The sequence below is a fragment of the Phacochoerus africanus genome, chromosome 1 (genome assembly GCF_016906955.1).
Source record: "Phacochoerus africanus isolate WHEZ1 chromosome 1, ROS_Pafr_v1, whole genome shotgun sequence".
Lineage (NCBI taxonomy): Eukaryota > Metazoa > Chordata > Mammalia > Artiodactyla > Suidae > Phacochoerus > Phacochoerus africanus.
Window position 1 is genome coordinate 214,456,272 of NC_062544.1, and position 22,384 is coordinate 214,478,655.

Below are 22,384 nucleotides of genomic sequence, written 5' to 3' on the forward strand. Positions count from 1 at the left end.
CTTGGGTTTATTAAAAACAAAGACCATTCAGGATGGGTCTGGGTTGCTCTCAGTGTCTGGGGCTCAAAGCTGGCCTACATGGTGGGCCCTGAGGCTTGGGAGGACTTTAGCCTTCAGATCCAAATGTGTTTTGTGTACACTATTCACCAAGGCAGGAATTAAATTCTATTTAGCTGCAATTTTTAAAAATCAGTCAAATGTGATATAGAATGGGCAAAGTATTAAGTTACCTTTGGGCATTGCTATTAGACCTGGATTCTATTCTTGGGAAAGTTTCTTAACCTTTCTGAGCCTGTAAACTGGGGGAGAGTATTTATAGAATGGTTGTGAGGATTAAGTGAGGTCACATAGGTAAAACATTTTGCTAAGTGCATGGGCCATGATAAGCACCCAATAAATTATAATCATAATACATTCTATTTCTTCATGTTCCTGCCTGTCCCTACCAATCAGTAGTTTACATTATACACAGAACAATTCTGTGTGTACAACTGTCTTCTTTTCTGACCCACCCCCTTTGTGGAAACAATTTGTTCTTTTGCTACAAAGTCATTCCTATTTATAGATCATGGGCATTTTTTACCCCATTAAAAAAAATGTCACTGGGGGAGTTCCCTGGTGGCACAGTGGGTTAGGGATCTGGCATTGTCCCTGCTGTGGCTTGGGTTTGATTCCTGGTCTGGGAACTTGAGAATGCTGCAGGCATGGCCAAAAAAAGTCATTTTTTGGTGGACGAAAGCAGAGCTAACACATTTCAGAAATATTTTTTGTAGTGGGATATGGAAGTATCTGGGGGTTTCTCAGGGGGTCAGGAGACCCAAGGTACTTTTCTTGTCAAACACACAGTTCCCTAAACCCTAGGGTTTCCTGCTGTTTTTCTCACTTCCCATCAGCCTGCCAGCTCTGCCAGCATCTCCTAGGTTTAGTGAAAAGATGGTAAGGGAAAATACTAAAAAGTCGACCCAGGTTTGTTTGCCAACATGGAGAATCAATAACTCAGTAAGAATTCATTGGGTACCTTCTTTGTGTCAAGCCCTGAAGAGGGGATACAAGTTGAACAATGTCTATGTCCCAGGGGATTATGACATTGCAGCAAGATGATGAGTGCTCTCAGATCATTATGTGCCAAGTGCCTTGGGATCAGAGGAGGTGGCTCCCCAGAGAAGGTGACACTGTGCTGACCTGATGGAGAAGAACAGGCTTGTGCCAGGAAGGTGAGGCAGTATGAAAGCATGGTGGGTGTGGGGAACTGCACATGTAAAGGTGTGGAGACAAACTGGCCTGTCCTGGGTACTCAAGTTGGCAAGGCTAGCACCAGTCCTTCTGTTAAGCATCTGGAGTGGTTGCAGGGAGCTTTCGTGTGATCCTGGTGAGTGAGGCAGGCCTGGATCATGAAGCCGCTGGTGTGAAATGCTGAGTTACCTGATTTATAGACAAAGGGAGATGGCAGAGAAGCAGCAGCAGAGGAATAATGTGGTTGGACCTGTGTTTTGAAGAGAGATGGCTGTGCTTAAAAGTGGCTTGCCTCTCCAGTGCAATTACAAGTGGAGGGAAGATTTAGCATATGTGCCTTACTGCACACTCGGAAAATAAAGGTGTTCTTAATCTGAAGCAAATTAAATTAACTTTTACAGAAATCTGAACTTTGGGAATAGAGGGACCACCAATTCCTGGAATCCTTGGGTAAAGCAGGGGTTCCTGAAAGCCAGTCCAGGGCCAGTGCTGGACTAGGGTCGAATTTTCACTGGCTTGTGGTGAAATGATAAGAACCAAGAAACTGGGTTTTTCTTAAAATTGCAAGGACTATCTTTATTCTGAGATCGTTTTGTCTTCCTACATTTTTGGTGTTGGAATGGCTATTCTTGGTGGTGATGGTAGGTGGTAAATTTGTCTCCATGCCCTTACATAGCAATGCTATGTCCGCACACCATCTCAAGAAATTATTGTGTAAACCATGATGCCTGAAATCTATCTTCATAACGCCTGGGCTAGAGTGCTTTTGTGTTGGGGAGCACCACCTATTGGCAATATGTGACATTACAGTCTCTTGGGCTAAATGTCATGATAAGGGGACGGAGGGATAAGACTGTATAGACATTGCCCAATAAATCAATTAGGTCCAAAAGGTCCTGGCCCAGGTTCTTGGGTGCTTAAAGGGACTCATTCCAGAAAAGCTTCGAGGGAAAGAACAGTTTACCCAACATCTGGAGCCAAACAACGGCCACCTAGGATTAAATGCCAAGAAAAGGGACCAAGTGGGGGCTTTGAAGGAGCCTACCTCTAACCAAGGAAAGAAACTCTGGGCTACCTGGAAGGATGCTGGGGGCTCAAGGAAAACTCCGAGAAGGATGCAGGTGCCCTTTGAGAAGCCCCTACCCTCACTGTATTTTTTAACGTTGTTTTTATGATTGTCATATGTGTGCATTGTTGAACTAAGACCTTCAGAAAAGCATGAGAAAATTAAAATTACCCGGAAAGCCACTCGAAATTTTGATGTATCTTCTTCTAGTTTTTTTTCCTGTGCATATATATTGTCTTTATTGTGGTTTTATAAAAATAAGGTAATTTGGCTTGTACTGTTATATACCTGCCTTTTTTACTTAACGTTTGATACCATAAGCCGTCTTCTTTTTCAGCCAACCTCGTGGCATATGGAAGTTTCTGGGCCAGGGATCAAATCTGAGCCACAGATGTAGCAACACTGGATCCTTAACCCACTGTGCCAGGCCAGGGATCAAACTGGCACCCCCAGAGAGACAAGCTGGATAATTAGCATGCTGTGCCACAATGGGAACTCCCACAAGCAGTTTTCTGTATCTTTAAATTCATTTTCTCAAAGGATACTTAAACACTGCATTTTTTCATTCTATCAAAATTAAATATAAAAATTCTCTATTAACACATTATTTTGTTAACATTTTTGTTTTGTGACAAATTATAGATATTGCTAAATGGCTTTTCAGAAAGATTTGTCTCCCTTATTTAAAAAAAAACCTATTTTTTTTTTTTGTCTTTTTGCCTTTTCTAGGGCCGCTCCTGCGGCATATGGAGGTTCCCAGGCTAGGAGTCTAATCGGAGCTGCAGCCGCCGGCCTACGCCAGAGCCACAGCAACGTGGGATCCGAGCCACGTCTGTGACCTACACCACAGCTCATGGCAATGCTGGATCCTTAACCCACTGAGCAAGGCCAGGGATCGAACCCACAACCTCATGGTTCCCAGTTGGATTCGTTAACCACTGAGCCACGACAGGAACTCCAAAACCTATGTTTTTAAAGAGAGGGCTTATATTTTGGAGCTCTGTTTAAAAATACTTCTGAATGAAGTGACCTGTTGAGAATAGTCCAGATGGTTGAAAGAGATAGGCCATGAATTGATAATTGTTGGAGCTAGGGATGGAATATGAGGGCTCATTCTACTTAAGAGGGTGAATGAACTGTTCCAGGGTAAAAAGCTAAACAAAAATATATGCACTCTTCAGGTGGGGACATTTTCACTGTCCCAACTGTCTTCTCTGAAGCTGTCTCTTTGGAGTTTTCTCCCTTGGTTCTTGCTGCCACCACCAAGATGGCTCCCAGGATGCATGGTTTCCTCCTCTATGGCTCTGGCACCAGGTAGAGAGAATTGCTGCTGCCCTTTGTGAGGTAGAGACAAGGTGGAGCTTTACAAACCACTAGACCAAATTCTGAGGGAAACATCTCTAGTCCCATCATCACTAGCCTCACCACAGGCTGCATCTTGTGTGTTCACCCTTTATCCTAAGGTATCATTATCCTTGCTACTTAAAGGGTGGCATGAGGTAGGAACAGCAGTGTTAGCACCATCTGGGAACCTGCTAGAAATGTAGAAGCCGGGCCCTACCCTGGACCTCCTGAACTGGAATCTCCATTCTACCAGCATTCCCAGAGGAGCCTATCACATGATCAAGAGTGTAAATAAAGCCTGGAAGTAAGGCAGCTCCACTAATCCCAAAGAGCTGGTGGGCCCTGGGTGGCCATGCCTGGGTCCAAGGACCCCTGATCCTCTCCCAGAAGGGGATGTCCTCCCTACCCATCCTCCCTGATGAACCATCACCACTGTAACATCCCCCTCTTGAATAAACAATTAATCATTTAAACATATATATCAACAAAGTCCTACTGTACAGCACAGAGAACTATATTCAATGTCCTATGATAAATCATAATGGAAAAGGACATTTTAAAAAGAGTGTGTGTATACACATAAATATAATGGGATCACTTTGGTGTACAGCAGAAATTAATACACACTGTAAATCAACTATACTTCAATACAAATAAACACAGGGAGCAGGGTCAGGATGGTGGAGGAGTAGGACGTGGAGCTCATCTTCTCCCACAAACACATCAAAAATAACCATCTACATGTGGAACAATTTTCACTGAACATCTACTGAACTGGCCTAAGACCTCAGACAAAAGGGCAAGAAACCCTCCAAATAACTGGGTAGAACAAGAGGGGGGAAAAGAGAAAAGAGAAAAAAAAGGAATCAGGACAGGACCAGAACTCCTAAGAGGGAGCTGTTAAAGAGGAAAGAAATCTGGGGCCTGGGAAGCCACCTAACTGATAGGGAGATCAGCTGGGACAGAGGGGGAGGCTCAACGCCTCAGAGAAAAGAGCAGCAGCAGGTCTGAAGAGGGCAAGGCAGAGAGCGAATGGCAGAGACCACCTGTACCACCACCTAGCACACTATAGCTTGAGACATTTGGGCAGGGACTCTCGGGCTATCGGGGAGAGGACTAGAGTTAGCTGTGTGGAAACAGCCTGAGTGGGGTAGGGAGTGGTGTGACACAGTGTGAGGAAGCCTGGGACCATGAGAGAAGCAAGGCACCACTTTTTGGGAGGGTAAGAGGCAGAGGGGCAGGACCAGCATGGGAATTTTCTCTACACACAAACGGGCTCTCAGGCAGCAGGGTGCCTCTTATGTGGACTATAGGAGTAGGTGCAAACCACTGCAGTCATCTCAAACTCCAGAGGTGGCTAAGGCCTGCCACCACTAAGGGTCCCAAGAACAGGCACCACCTGTAGCCCCAGTCACCTCAGGGGTCGCTGCCATGGAGGGCTCTGCAACCGAACACCAACTGTTGTTCTCACCTCCCTGTGAATGCACACATCCTGCTGTGGCCACACCAAGGGCTCTGGGTGTGGGCCCTACTTCCCTCAGAGTCACTGCCACCACAGAGGGCTCTGCAACCAGGAACAGCCTGCATCTCCCACCTCCCCATGGATCCCCACCACTGCCAAGGACGTGGTAATCAGGTACCACATGCAGGGCGTTCCTCTGCACCCACCTCAGCACAGGCAGGCCATGCATCTGCACACCCCCTATTAAGGGGATAACAGTCTGCACACACTGAGACAGCAAGCATCCAAACCAAAAGCAGCTCTCACGGCAAAAAAATAGTAAGCCCTCACAAGCTACCCAGAAGCACTCCGGTAAATAAATAGCCCTCCAAGACTACAGTAGATAATTGTTTTCCCTAAATTCACAGAGTAAGAAAAATATAAGCAAAATGAAGAAGCATAGGAACCATTCCCAGTTAAAAGAACAGGATTCCCCTGAAGGAGCAAACAAGGAAACAGACCTCGGCAGTCTAACAGGTATCAAGTTCAAAAAGGAGGTAATGAAAATACTAAAGGAATTAAGAACAGATATCAACAGTAATGCAGATTACTTTAAAAAGAAATCAGAGGGAGTTCCCATTGTGGTGCAGTAGAACTGAATCCAACTAGTATGCATGAGCATGCAGGTTCAATCCCTGGCCTCACTCAGTGGGTTATGGACCCAGCATTGCTGTGAGCTGTGGTGTAGGTCACAGATGTGGTTTGGATCCTGCATTGCTGTGGCTGTGGTGTAGCCCAGCAGCTGTAGCTTCAATATGACCCCTAGCCTGGGAACTCCTATATGCTGCGGGTGCAGCCCTAAAATGCAAAAAAAAGGGGGGGGGACTAGAAACTATAGGGAGGAGCCAAGAAAAATTAGGAATTTCATTTGCAGAGATGAAGTCTGACTTAAAGACAATGAAGAGCAGAATGAATAACGTGGAATCACAAATAAGAGACTTAGAAGATAGAATAATGAAAATCACCCAATCAGGACAGCAGACAGAAAACAAAATAAAAAAAAAATGAAAGCAATATAAGAGACCTATGGGATAATATAAAGGGGGCCAAACTACACATAATAGGAATTCCAGGAGGAGATGGAAAAGAAGGGAGATTGAAAATATATTTGAAGAAATTATGTCTGAAAACTTTCCAAATCTAAAGAAGGAAACAGATATCAAGATACAGGAAGAAGAGAGGGCCCCAAACAAGCTGAAACCAAGACATATTGTAATAAAAATGGCAAAAGTTCAAGATAAGAGGAGGATTCTAAAGGCAGCAAGAGAAAAACAAAGACTTAATTATAAGGGAACCCCTAAAAGGCTATCAGTTGATTTATCTGCAGAAATGCTACAGGCCAGAAGATGGTGGCAAGATGTATTCAAAGTTCTAAAAGGGAAAAATTTGCAGTCTAGACTACTCTACTCAACAAGATTATCATTTAAAATAGAAAGAAAAATAAAGAATTTCTCAGACAAACAGAAAACTGAGAGAATACATTGATACTAAATTCACTCTAAAAGAAATACTGAAAGGTCTCTAAATAGGAAACAAGCAAGAAAATATGAGATGGAGGAAATCACAAACTGAAAAGCAATCACTTAAATTAGCCAGTATACAGATTAAAAAGGGGGAAAGCTCACCTATTTGTGAAAGCAATAATAAACACAAGGAACAGCAAAAGGATAAACATGAAGACAAAAAAAGGACATCAAAATGTGGGGAAGGAGAGTAAGAAATCTAGCCTCTTTTTTAGAACGTGTTTGAGCCTATATGACTATCAACCTAAAGCAAGCAGAAATAGGAAAAGGTTAATATACTTGAAAAAAAGAGGGCAATTACAAATCAAAACCAAACAATGCATTCATAAAAACTAAAAAGAAGAGGACACAAGCATAAAATAAAAGGAAATCATCCCACCAAAAAAGAAAAAGAAAGAAACAAAGAAGAAACATAGAATCAACTGGAAAACAGGGTTTAAAAGGGTAGTAAATACATATTTAACAATAATTACCTTAAATGTCAATGGACTGAATGCTCCAATCAAAAGACATAGAGTTGCAGAACTGGATTAAAAAAAAAAAGAGCCTATGATATGCTGCCTATAAGAGGGCAAAGGACACATATAAACTGAAGTGAGGGATGGAAAAGATATTTCATGCGAATGGAAATGATAGGAAAGCAGGAGTTGCAATACTCATATCAGACAAAATAGACTTCTGTTTTAAGAAGCCATAAGAAAGACAAAGAAGGACACTATTTAATGATAAAAGGATCAATTCAAGAAGAGGCTATTAACTCATCAATATATATGCCCCTACTATAGGGGCACTCAAATACATACAAGAAATATTAATAGACATAAAAGGAGAAATTGATGAGAATAAAATGAATGCTGTGGGTGCAGCCCTAAAAAAATCAAAATCAGTAAATCATATATATAAAAATAATGTATATAAAAATCATATCTATAAAAATAATGGAATACAATAATAGTAGGAGACTTTAACACCCAACTCACTTCAATGGAAGACAGATCTTCCATATTCCAGACAGAAAATCAACAAAGCAACAGAGATCCTAAATGACACAATAAAACAGTTAGACTTAACTGATATTTTCAAGACATTACATACAAAAAAAACAGAATACACGTTCTTTTCAAGTGCACAGGGAACAATCTCTAGGACTGACTACATACTGGGGCCCAAAACTAACCTCAACAAATTTAAGAGTATAGAAATACTTTCAAGCAGCTTCTCTGACCACAATGGCATGAAATGAGAAATCAACTGCAGGAAAAGAAATGAGAAAAAACTGATTACATGAAGACTAAACAACATGCTACTAAAAAAACCAATGGGTCAAAGAGAAAATAAAAAAGAAAATTACAAAATATCTGGAGACAAATGATAATGAAAACATAACCACACAACATCTATGGGATGTCATAAAAACAGGTCCTAGATGTCATAAAATACAGGCCTTCCTCAAAAAAAGGAAATTACAAAATATCTGGAGACAAATGATAATGAAAACACAACCATACAACATCTATGGGATGTTATAAAATACAGGCCTTCCTCAAAAAATAAGAAAAACCTCGAATCAACAATCTAACCTACCACCTAAAAGAATTAGAAGAAGAAGAACAAAAAAACCCTAAAGTCAGTGGAAGGAAGGAAATTATAAATATCAGAAAGGAAATCAATCAAAAAGAGATTGAAAAAACATTAGAAAAAAAAATCAGGAGTTCCTGTTGTGGTGCAGCGGTTAACGAATCCGACTAGGAACCATGAGGTTGCGGGTTCGGTCCCTGCCCTTGCTCAGTGGGTTGACAATCCGGCATTGCCGTGAGCTGTGGTGTAGGTTGCAGATGCGGCTTGGATCCTGTGTTGCTGTGGCTCTGGCGTAGGCCGGTGGCTGCAGCTCCAACTGGACCCCTAGCCTGGGAACCTCCATGTGCCGTGGTAGCGGCCCAAGAAATAGAAAAAAAAAAAAAAATCAATAAAACCAAGAGCTGGTTCTTTGAAAGGGTAAAAAAAAACCTGAAAAACCTCTGGCCATACTCACCAAAAAGAGAGAGAGAACCCAAATAAACAAAAAAAGAAATGAAAAAGGAGAAATCTCAACTGACACTGCAGAAATACAAAAGCCCATAAGAGAACAATTATATGCCAACAAATGTGACAACTTAGAAGAAATGGACAACTTCTAGAAACATACAGCCCATCAAAACTGAATCAAGAAGAAATAGATCATCTGTAGACCAATCACTAGAAACGAAATTGAATTAAATGAATTGAATGACATGAAATGTCATAAAAACACTCCCTACAAACAAAAGTCCAATATCAGATGGCTTCACAGGTGAATTCTACCAAGCATACAAAGATACCCGTATCCATCTTTCTTAAACTTTTCCAAAAGACTGAAGAAGGAACGCTCCCACAGACATCCTATGAAGCCACTATCATCCTAATACCAAAATCAGACAAAGTTACTACCAAAAAGGAAAATACAGGCCAATATCTTTGATGAACATAGATGCAAAAATTCTCAACAAAAGTTTAGCTAACGAATCAAAAAACACATCAAAAAGACCATATACCACAACCTAGTGGAATTCATCCCAAGTTCACAAGGATGGTTCAACATATGCAAATCAGTCAACATCATACACCACATTAACAAAAGAGAAGTCAAAAACCACATGATCATCTCAATAGATACAGAGAAGGCATTTGACAAAAATCCAACATCCGGAGTTCTCATCATGGCACAGTGGTTAACGAATCCGACTAGGAACCATGAGGTTATGGGTTCGATCCCTGGCCTTGCTCAGTGGGTTAAGGATCCAGCGTTGCGTGAGCTGTGGTGTAGGTCACAGACATGGCTCGGATCCCGCACTGCTGTGGCTCTGGTGTAGGCCAGTGGCTACAGCTCCAATTTGACCCCTAGCCTGGGAACCTCCATATGCCGCAGAAGCGCCCCTAGAAAAAAGGCAAAAAGACAAAAAAAAAATCCAACATCCGTTTATGATAAAAACTCTTAACAAAGTGGGTATGGAGGGAACATATCTTAACATAATAAAAGCCATTTATGACAAACTCACAGCTAAGACTTAACAAGAAAAGTTGAAAGCGTTCCCACTAAAATCTGCAACAAGACAAGGATGCCCACTCTCACCACTTTTATTCAACACAGCACTGGAAGTTCTACCCACAGCAATAAGACAAACAAAAGAAATAAAAGGTTTCCAAGTGGGAAAAGAAGAGGTAAAATTGTTACTCTACACAGATGACATGATAGTATATACAGAAAACCCTAAGGATTCCACACAAAAACTATTCAAATTGATCAATGAATTCAGCAAAGTAGCAGGATACAAAATTAACATTCAGAAATTGGTTGCATTTCTGTATACAAACAGGGAAATATTAGAAAAGGAATATAAAAAATACCGTTTAAAACCATACCCTCAAAAATATACCTAGGAATAAACCTGACCAAAGAGGTGAAAGTCTTATAAACTGAGAACTGTAAAACATTAATCAAGGAAATTAAAGAGGATTCAAAGAAATGGAAAAATATGTCATGTTCCTGGATTGGAAGAATTAATATTATTAAAATGGGCATACTACCCAAAGAAATCTAAAGATTTACTGTGATCCCCATCAAATTACCTATGATATTTTCATAGAACTATGTCAAATAATTCAAAATTTTATATGGAATCATAAAAGACCCAGAATTACCAAAGCAAGCCTAAGGAAAAAACCAAATCAAAGCAGGAGGCATAACTCTCCCAGACTCCAGAAAATATTACAAAGCTATAGTAATCAAGACAGTGTGGTACTGATATAAAAACAGACATATAGATCAATAGAACAGAGAACCCAGAAATAAGCCCAGACACCTAGGGTCAATTAATCTTTGACAAAGAAGGCAAGAATATAAAATGACAAAAACTCTCTTTAGGAAGCAGTACTTGGAAAACTGGACAGCAGCATGTAAATCAATGAAACTAGAACACATCCTCACAGCACACACAAAAACAAATTCAAAATGGCTTAAAGACTTAAACATAAGACAAGACACCATAAAACTCCTAGACAACAACATAGGCAAAACATTCTCTGGCATCAACCTTACAGATGTTTTCTTAGGTCAGTCTCCCAAGGCAATGGAAATAAAAACAAATAAATAAATGGGACTAAACAAACTTACAAGTTTTTGCACAGCAAAGGAAACCATTAAAAAAAAGAAAAGAAAACAATGAAAAGACAACCTAGGGAATGAGAGAAAATAGTTGCAAACCATGCAACCAACAACAGCTTAATCTCCCAAAATACACAAACAGCTCATATGACTAGAAAGAAAGAAAGAAACAGAAAAAAAAAAAACACAATCAAAAAATGGGCAAAAGACCTAAATAGACAGTTCTCCAAAGAAGATACACAGATGGCCAGTAGGCACATGAAAAAATGCTCAACACTGCTAATCATTAGAGAAATGAGAATCAAAACTACCGTGAGGTACTACCTCACACCGGTCAGAATGGCCATCATTAACAAGTCCGCAAATAACAAATGCTGGAGAGGGTGTAGAAAAAAGGGAACCCCTGTACATTGTTTGTGGGAATGCAAATTGGTACAACCACTATGGAGAACAGTATGGAGGTTCCACGGAAAACAATATAAAACTACCATATGACCCAGCAATCCCACTCCTGGGCATATATCCGGACAAACCACAATTCTAAAAGATACATCCAACCCTATGTTCATAGCAGCACTATTCACCATAGCCAAGACATGGAAGCAACCTAAATGTCCATCAACAGATGAATGATTAAGAAAATTTGGTATGTAAAGAACAAAATAAAGCCATTTGCAGCAACTTGATGGATGGAACTAGGAACTCTCATACTAAGTGAAGTAAGTCAGAAAGAGAAAGACAAATACCACTTATATGATATGATATCACTTATATCTGGAATCTAATATATGGCACAAATGAACCTTTCCACAGAAAAGAAAATAATAGACATGGAGAACAGACTTCTGGTTGCTAAGGGGGAGGGAGTGGGGGAGGTGGTGGGGGAGGGAGTGAGATGGACTGGGAATTTGGGGTTAACAGATGCAAACTATTGCCTTTGGAATGGATAAGCAAGGAGATCCTGTTATATATAGCACTGGGAACTATATCTAGTCACTTATGGTAGAGCAGGATAATGTGAGGAAAAAGAATGTATATGTGTATGTGTGACTGAGTAACCTTGCTGTACAGTAGAAATTTGACAGAACACTATAAACCAGCTATAATGGAAAAAATAAAAATCATTATAAAATTAAAAAAACAAAAATTTGGTATAAAAATGCAATGGAATACTACTCAGTCATTAAAAATGAAATAATGCCATTTGCAGCAACATGGATGCAACTGGAAACTCTCATACTAAGTGAAGTAAATCAGAAAGAGAAAGATAAATACCATGTGCTATCATTTATATGTGGAATCTAAAATACAGCACAGGAGTTCCTGTCGAGGCACAACGGAAACAAATCTGACTAGGAACCATGAGGTTTTGGGTTCGATCCCTGGCCCTCGCTCAGTGGGTCAAGGATCCGGCATTGCCGTGAGCTGTGGTGTAGATCGCAGATGTGGCTTGGAGCCCATGTTGCTGTGGCTGTGGTGTAGGCTGGTGGCTACAGCTCCAATTCTACCCATAGCCTGGAAACCTCCATATGCTGCAGGTGCAACCCTAAAAAGACAAAAATAAAATAATAAAATAAAATATGGCACAAATGAACCTATCTACAAAAGAGAAACAGACTCAAATAGAAAACAGACTTGTGGTTGCCAAGGGGGAGGAGGGGGGGAGTGGCATGGACAGGAAGTTTGGAGTTAGTAGATGCAAATTATTACATTTAGAATGGATAAGCAATGAGGTCCTACTGTGTAGCATAGAGAACTATCCAGTCTTTGGGACAGACTATGATAGAATATAGTACAAGAAAGGGAAAGTGTGTGTGTGTGTGTGTGTGTGTGTGTGTGTTTAACTGGATCAACTTGCTGTACAGCAGAAACTGGCACAACAGTGTAAATCAACTATACTTCAATAAAAAAAAATTCGGGATGGACAGCAAGTTTGGGGTTGGTGGATACAAACTAACATTTAGAATTGATGGGCAATGGGTTCCTACTGTACAGCACAGGCAATTGTGTGTGACTGCATCACTCTGCAACAGAAATTGAAGAAACATTGTAAATGAACCATATTTTAATAAAATAAATAAAAATTAAAAATTTGGAAAAAATGTATACAAGGAATTTAATCATAACAGCATTTTTTTTTCTTTTTATGGCCACACCTGCAGCATATGGAAGTTCCCAGGCTAGGGGTCAAATCAGAGCTGCAGCTGCCAGCCTGTACCACAGCCACATCAATGCAGTTCTATTACAACCTAGGGTTCATAGTGGCGCACCTTTGAGAGGCTCCTCATCCCTAACTGTTAGTCTATGTTCTGTTCCTGGGAGGAGAAGGCAGATGCTTTAACTCTGCTCACAGCTGCTGTATGTGTTCCTCTCCTTGTCCCTCTTGCTTTCTCTGTCTAAAGAGCTGAAGGTTATAAGCAGAAGCCCTCCTCTGAACCTCAGCTCTGCTACTCACATTCAATAAATTCCTGGCTTTTAATGTCTCAGGAGCATTGGTTTCTCATCTTGAAATGGCAGTGAGCAATTGTGAGGGAGTCAACATGTCAGGGGTTCCAGCTTTGAGATCTTATTACCTGTTAACTTTTGCTTCTCCCGGCAGAGTCCTAGCTGGAGATAAGTCCTCCTGTGCTTCCACTGTGTGCAGAGCATCATCAAGAGAGGAAAACCACCAGTCCCTTCCCACAGGGAGCTTATACAAGGAGGGGGCTCTTTTTTTTTTTTTTTTTTTTGGTCTTTTTGCCATTTCTTGGGCTGCTCCCGCAGCATATGGAGGTTCCCAGGCTAGGGGTCTAATCGGAGCTGTAGCCGCCGGCCTACGCCAGAGCCACAGCAATGCCAGGTCTGAGCCGCATCTGCAACCTACACCACAGCTCATGGCAATGCTGGACCCTTAACCCACTGAGCGAGGCCAGGGGTGGAACCTGCAACCTCATGGTTCCTAGTCGGATTCGTTAACCACTGCACCACGACAGGAACTCCAAGGAGGGGGTTCTTAGGGGAGGTGGTTAAGCAAATATAGTGGAGGACTGGAGGGCAAGCACAACCAGGATCTGAGTGGGAGCTAGTGGCTGGTCTAGGAAGGACTGGACAGATTTAGACATATGCAGCCCTCAGGGCGGCAGCACAGATGGTTCTGGAGCCAAAGCCACTTGGTTTCTTACTGGCTCTACTGCCCCACCCCTAGTCTTCCGAACCAGAGGAGATCTTGGGCTGCCTGTGGAGTCCATGGCCTATGGCCCCTCCTAGTGTATCCCTCCAGTGAATTTTTTGTTTTGAATATTATGTTGTGAGACCTACGGAGAATATTTTGTTTGTTTTAACAGGCAACTGATTTACAACTGCAAGTTCTGGCTTGCCTCCTGTGAGCTGCAGTTCCAGTATCAGTTCAAATCTTTGCTAGGGCCTTCTAGTGCTGTTCAGATCTGCTCATATGTGCATCATCCATCACCCAGTGGCCAGTTTGGGACCTGGCTGGCAGACTGCCCCTTTCCTTTGGTGTGCTGTTTAGGGACAGATACGGGCATGCGCAGTTTGGACATGAGCCCAGGAGTCCCTTTATAACTGTATAGAATCAAATTCTGGAGCCCCCTCCTCCTCACAATCTCCTTGGTACTTTCTGGTTCCCAGAGGCCCCCTTCAGGTTCTCTGGCCTTCAAGGGCTTTAGCTTCCCTGCTCTACCCTACACTTCCTATGACGGCAACTGCCTCTGACCACGCACAGAGAAAAAGGAGAGGTCGGGAAAGCAGATTCTCTGGTCAGAGAGATGAGTTCTCTCTCTTGGAGCTTTAGGTACCTATCCAGCTGTTGTGGCTACTGCTGCAGGTTTGTTGGGGAACTGAGGTGGAAGAGAATGAAAAAAAAAAAAAAACAACAGAAAATGTAGGAACCATCCTCCACTCACTCTAACCCATAGGAGCCGTTTTTGCTTCTTTGACCAGAAGCAGAGGGCTTCTTTGGCGCTCCTTCTGACCACAGATCCAAGTCCGCTGTCCTAGTCCAGGCCTGGAGATGCTAGAGGAGAAAAAAGGAAAACTCACTGCTGGTTTGATGTTACTCCAGGTTCTGGTTTTCTTCCCTATCCACCTGCTCCCATTTACTTATAGTATCAAATCGCAGGCCTCAGAACAAAACGAGGATTGGCCTCCAAGGCCAGTGCTTCTGAGGGTGTACATAAAGGAGAAAACCATAGAGATTTACCCTGGCTTAGAAAAGTGCTATTGGCCTTGACACTTTTTTTAACATCACCCTAACACCCCCAGTCCCACTCACAGACTAACCCCACTTCAGAGGCTGGCACTATTTTTATTGAGCACCTATTAAGCAGTCGGCACTTTCACAGACCTTATCTTGTATCATACAATGGACTAGAATTTATTAGAATTTTACAGTCAAGGAAACTGAGGCTCAGAGAGGTTAGGTAACTTTCTCAAAGGCATAGAAGGAGATGGTACTGGAACCCAAATGCTGATCTGTGTGACCCCAGATCCCACACAGCTACCAGCTGCATAAACACCCAGTGTGGTTGAGGAGTGTGAGAGTCAAAACCACGTGACTCCCCAGAACCTCTCCTGCTGCCCAGAGGGATAAGCTTGTACATTCTGGCCACTCTGAGAAATCCCCTTAGAGAGTCCTTCTGCCACCCTCTGCCTGCACTGAGCAAAATGACCATCCCTCTAGGTTTCTCTGGAGCAGTCCATTCATGCTCATTGCTCCCGTGTAAACAGCATCCCTTTTCACTCTCAAATGTGTGCCAGGACAGATCCTAGATTATAAGAGTGTCGGCTCGCCACTGAGGGATGCTCAGCCATGCCTCTGACCATGTGCTCAGCCTTTTTCTCAGCATGGGCAGTAGCTCCTCCAACTAAACCTCCACATGGTTTCCTGAATCTTCCCTTGGCCTCTTCTTCTCCAGCCTGGAGAGTCCCAGAGGCCTTCTAGCAGGCTGCACGCTGCTGTGCAAAGGGCATGAGCTTTGGAACCCAGAGTTTTGGGTTCTCTACTGGCTACCCCTGGTGAATTATTTTGTTTGTTTGAACCTTAGTTTCTTCATCCATAAAATGGGCATAATAAAACATAAATTTTAAGGTGGTTGTAAGGCTTCAATGAGAAAAAGAATATAAAGCACTTGGCAAAGATGGCTGTTTCTCCTTTTGCTGGTTGAAGAAGCTGGAGAATAGGGATGCAAAAGAGGGCACTGCAATGGGATTCTCTCTCCTAGTCAGTGGAAAGTAATGCTGCTGAAACACATGTTCCTTGAATAAATGCTAAGGCCTTAATAAATAGGCACCCATAATGGTAGAGGCTACTGATCGCAGTTCAGCTGTGACTCCGCAGAGAAAAGAACCCAGGTTATCCATGCTGAATTAGCAGTGCCTGACTGTGGGTAACAAAATTTATGGGTGATCTTAAGTTCTTCTTAATATTTTTTTCAGTTTTTTGATTTTCTGTATCATGTATGCATGTGTATATGATTTTATACTCAGAGGGAAACAACCATTATGGAAACCGACCCCTTGCAATAACTGTAGTTATTAGCAGGTTAGGCTATTTATTCAGGGTTGATGGATTCTGATTCCCCAGATGGTCAGTGGAGGAGTCTGGAAGGAAACCCAGGCTTCCAGGTTCCCAGTTGTAAAAACGCAGAAAAGTTTGCACACATCCTTTTGTACAGAAAATAACTACTCTGTCCCCCAGCCTGGGCCCTCACCTGGTTCTCCTGGGGGCTCTGGGGCTGAGACTGAGTGGGGACTGCCCCTAGGAAGGGCCAGTGCAACTGCGGGCAGAAAAGGCTGCTGTGGAGGGAGCACTTGGCCTTCTGCTCAGGGCCAGCCCCTCCCTTCCTTGACACCCAGAGACTCCCTGGCCCTGGTCTCTGCACATCTCTCCCAGGAAGGAGTCAGTGAAGGCCTGGGGGCAGGGGGCATGGTAGAGGGACAGCCACAGAAGGAAAGAGGCCCCAAGTGGGTTCAGGCACTCAGTAGGAATTTAATGAATAAATGAATGAGCAAATGGATGAATCAAAGGATAGGCAAACAGGGAACCAAACCCTTCAGAGTCAGCATGGCAGCTCAGCCGCCTCTGTCAGTTTGAGACAGCTCTAAAGGGCCAGCCAGGTCTCAGGTTCCTCAAGGGATCTGATGAGGCCACTGTAACTGCCTCGAAACTCAGCTCCCTCTGCCCAACCCTGCCTTTCCCACCCCTCACAGGAGTTTCCAACAGCACGCCCCAGGTAACCACCTGCACAGGAGTCTCCCTCTTGGGGTGTTTCCTGGGAAACTCAACCTAAGACAATGCCCCAACTGTCACACAAAGGAGGAAGTAGAATTTATAATAAAGCATGTTCCCTGTATGTGACTGCTCAGGTGTGAATGCACCAGGACCCTGCAGTACCTGGGGGCTTGTAAGACACACAGATCTCAGTTCCTACCTCAGACCTGCTGGAATCCCAACCTGCACCTGAGCTCCGTCCCTTGGGGATGCATGTGCATGGAGTCAGAACACATCGCTAAGAGACATCACATGGCTCAGGTGTGATTATAAATGTGCACTGACACATATGAATCTCACAGTCACTCAAAGACAAGTGGTGGTGCTGTCGGTGGTAAGATTTTCTAAACTGGCGAATAACGCTATGTAAAATGCCAAATAAAACACATAAAATTCCCTCAATTCACCCAGTAGTTGAACTCCTGGAAAATTCTGTGTATCTTAAAATTGTGCAAAAAACCCTCCTTCGCCATGTAGAATAGAGGACATTTCCTCACTGTGCATTACTGCCCCGTGGAGAGTAGGCCCCTTGACTTTTACACCGGTGGCCTCTGGCACAGTGACCACTGAAAACACCCCGGTACTTCCCAAACTGTCCCCTAGGGGTCATTACTGTCCTCACTGCTCCCCAAGAGAAAACCCTGGGCTTAGAACTTTACATGCTGTTCATCCACTCCTCCCAATAACCTTAGGAGGTAAGTGTTACTATTCCCTCTCCTTCACTAAGAAAATCAAGCTCAGAGATGCTGAGCAATTTGTCCATATTCACGCAGCTAGTAACGGGGAGAAAAGTTGAACCCAGGTCTCCCTGTCACCAAAGTCCATGTTTCTCCCTATAGGTTGCTTTGCAGGTGTTTAGTCTATCGAGTTGTATAGTTAACACAGCATGACCAGGTTTGCTTATAACACAAAATAAACCCTTCATCTGGATGCAGGAAAACTATAGGAACCTGAGGCTGAGAGCAGCTGGGCTTCCCCGGGGAACCCCCACCTGAAATGCCTTCAGAGCCTGGGTGGGAAGATGTCATCATAGGCCAGGCAGTCCCCTCCTTCCCTGAGCCTCATTGCTTTGTGACCCACAGGTGGCTTGAGGTGTGCACCAGGCAAAACCATGACCCTCCATTTCTAGGCTAAGAGACAGCCAAGGATGCTTGAGCTGAACCTCACATGTTCACAGTTCTTCAGGCATTTCTGCCACACTATTGAACACATTGGCCAAATAAAGTTGAAATTTTCAAAAAAAGCACCCTAAGTGGCTGTCCACCCCCATATACCACAAGGAGACCCCCAAAGACACCAGCAGGCCCAGATCAGGGAGGTGTCGGTAAGAGTGTCTCTGTGGGTCCCTCCCACCCCCAACTCCTGACCTCAGGTGTGGAGTGGAGGTTGACCCGATATCTAGCTCAGATGCCATGCCTTCCACCTGGAATTAACTTGACCCTGAGTGAGGCTCTGAAGGACAGCTACATTGGGCAGGTATAAGTGGGAGCCGACAGAGTCACGGAGGAGCCAAGATGGGAGCAAGAAGGCTCTCCCCAGCCACCTGGTGCAGGAGGGCTGAGAGGCACTCTCTCTGTAAGTCTATGCACCCTGTTGGTAGAATCCTGTTCCACTTCTTCAGTGAGTTGGGTTTGGCTGGGCTTGAGGGTGTGTGAAAAAATGTACAGCCCTATTGTGTGATTCCAAGAACCTACAAGAAGCAGTCACCAAGGGTAGGGATCAAACACCCAGGGACTTTATTTGGGGAAGTGACTGTGAGAGAAAATAATGAGGGAGCTGGAGATGCTGGGAGAGTCTCCAGGCCACCATGCAGTCTGAACCTGAGTGAAGTGGGGGAAAGGCCGAGTGGGGCATCCTAGACACCTGGCCGAACAGCCTACAGAAGCGTGGACAAAGCCTTCAGGGAATCCTGGAGCCTGTGTCTCTCAGGAATGGGTTAATATCCCTGCCACAGTCAGCCATTGTCTGGGAGTTGAGGGCACTGGGGGTTTTCTGCTCTGACCCCAAGGATACACACACACACACTTCCATCAACCCAGGGGCTTGATTCTGTCAGATTTTCCTCCTCCTAGAGTTGGTAAGGAGACTTCAGGAGTGTGTAGGAGAAGGAGAAAAGGAAAGAAAACAGCTCGCCATGTCCAGCCTCAGAAAAGCACATCCACAAAACCAAAAAAGTTTTCTTCTCCCACCCACTTTGGTGTACTCTTATGCTGAGAACACCTCTATTTTGCCCTCTCCATCTTGCTAAAAAGCCTCTCCCAGGAAGAGTGTGAGCTGGGGTGAGGACAGTGGTCTGCGCTGCCCCACTGTTCATGGGTCAGCAGGAGAAACATCTCAGAAGGTACGACTGTGGTCAAACCCAGAGTCTGGGGCAACGTGCTCTGGAGGGCTACTTGGCAGCAGTGGGAGCCACCAAGGAGGGCCATGCAAAGGGTGGTGTGGTGGTGGGGAAACTGGAGTTGAGGAGCCTAGAGAGATGATGAGGAAAGAGGGTCCTGCAGGGCCCCAGGGAGCAGATCTGAGGGCCTGAGCCATGGTGCTGAGCAGGAAGTATGTTGATGTGTGACAGGCTTGGAGGGGAGGAGAGAGGCAATGCAGGACAGGACAGGACACCTCAGAGCCAGTACTTCCCTCCTCTGGCTGTGTGCCCTGCTGGACCCCACACCCAGATCCTGTCTCAACTAGACCTGGCGGTCTCTGCTGTCTCTCCAGGACAGCCTGGTCTTGGTCATTCCAGAGCAGACCCCCAGGCCAAGTCCTTGCCTTGGCAGACTTCCTCCTGTCCTCCTCATGACCTCAGCATCTTGCCATCCTGTGCTCTCTGAGCACAGTGACTAATGCACAGAAAACTCCCCAGGAAGACCAAGACCAGGCTGACCTGTGAAATGGAAACCAAGCTCAAAGGGGTGTGGTTTGAGCCCCCTGTCATTGCCCATGGGTGCCAGGAGAGAGATCTGAGGCCCAGGGAGAGGAAGGAGGGAGCTGCGGGTGAGAAGGAAGGGGTGGGTGAGGAGGGATGCAGAGAGATTACCCACTGGCCTGGGAGCTCCATGACAGCAGGAGCAGGTTTACGTCACGTTCCAGGGCCTGGCAAGCAACTGGCACATAGCAAACACGCAATGAATGTTCAGTGACTGAGGGACTGACTGACTGGTTTTGACCAAGTTTATCTAGAGGGCCTGCACAAAGGATGGTGAAAGTGGAGTTGGAATGAGAGGAGCTGGTTTCCTTCTTGGGAGCGACATGGCCTCTGGGCAAAAATGGCAGGAGTCTTTGTGCAGAATGGCAGTCCTTTTGAAAAAGAAGTCTAAGCAGGGGCACGAAAAGGATCTAGAATATGCACTTCAGAGAGGGAACTTCAACATATCCTGTGACCCACAGCCAGTCACCAATATCCCATAGAGCATATGCTTCTCTGGCATGTGCTGTGTGCTGGCCATGCACATACTCTTCAAGGGGGACACCTGTAGGGTCCAACAGGGCAGCCACCAGCCACACATGGTTACTGAGCACCTGAAAGCTGGCAAGACCAAATTGAGATGTATAGTAAGTATAAAGTACACTGGATTTCAAAGCCATAGTATGAGAAAAAACATTAAATATCTCATTAATAATTTTTCATACTGATATGTTGAAATGATCCTGTTTGCACATATACTGAGTTAAATAAACTGTATCGTTAAAATTCATTTCACCTGCTTCTTTTTACTTTAATGTGGCTATTAGAAAATTTAAAATTGCATGTGTGGTTTACATTATGTTTCTCCTGGATAGCACCGCCCTGCACACGACTGCACATATTGTTTTTTTCCATGTTGTAGAAACTGTTCCAAATCAATACATATAGAGCTCTCTCATTCCTTCCAAGGGCCACATGGTATACAACTGCGTAAAGATACTGTAATGAAGTTTTTAAAAAAATTTTTTTATTAGAGTAGAGCTGATTTATTGTAATGAGGTTTTGACATGGTATGTTTGCAGAGATTACAAAATCCTCAGGAATTCACTGCTCAGAGCTGGAAGACTGTCATTACACAGTTTAAAGGCACAAAAGGAATTCCAAGTGGGACCTTGCAGGCTACAGGTGGTGGGAGGACTTAGGGTCAGAGGTATGGACGGGTGAACTGTCCACTCCACACAGAGACCCAGATGCTACTGAGGGGATGTGTCGTATGCTGGAGAGAACTAAGACTCGGGTGTGGAGGAGAGCTCAAAGTTGGGAGGGGAAGGAAGAGGAGGAGGAAACGGGAAACAAGTACACAAAGGACCAGTTAGAGTGAGAGGAGAGCCAGGACGGCCTGGGACCACAGAGGTCAGAGAATGAAAAGCACTTCCTAAAGGAGGAGGCAGTCAAGGATAGCTGTGCCCTGCGGGGATTCGAGGCCTTTAATTTCTGCAAGGAGTCTTCAGATTGCGTTTTTAAAAATAAAAACTATTTCACCTTGAAGATATATTGAGTCCTTTTTGTGTGTCAGGGCCCTGTTCTGAGGTTGGGGTTCAGAGGTAAATAAGATGTAAGATTACTGCTCTCAGGGAGCTTATATTTTAGTGTGGAATAGGTAATAAACAAGCAAATTAAAAAGTCTACAGGTAGTTATAAATGCTAGAAATGAAATGTGATAGAGTGACAGGGGTGGGTGGTGGCATGATGTCATAAAGGAAGGCCTCTCTGTGGAGGTGACACTGAGTAGAGATTGGAAGGAGAAGGGGTCAGCCACGTGGCCATTCTGAGAGAGAGGTAAATGTGAGTGAAACCCAGTGTTCTAACTGTCTTGGGAGGACTGGAAGGGGTCTAGTCCAGTTTGGAAAGGGGGGCAAGTGATTAAGAGAGAATGTGACCACCAAAAGGAGTCTTGATTGATGTGCTCCCACTTGTTTGGCAGACAGCCTGGCTGGCTCAGGACAGAGTTGAGTTGGAAGACTACAGAATGCTAGATGAGGCTGACAGCCAGGCAGAACACATGTCCTGGAGGGATTTGTAAGCCATAACGAGAAATTTGGACTTTATCCTGAGAGCAGTGTGCAGGCATGGAAGGACTGCAGGCAGGACAGAGGCATGATCAGCTCTGAGCATAAGGACCACTCCCACCACAATGGAGAGAATGGAGAGAAGGGCCAGAGCAAGAGGCAGATGTGCGGCAGTCATCTGGTGAGAAAAGAGGGAGTCCTCACCTGGGGTAGGGCCCATGATGGAGGAAGGGAGGGCAGGAGACATTTAGAGAAGGACAGGACTGACAAGATTTCTACCTAGTCTGACTGCATTATGAGG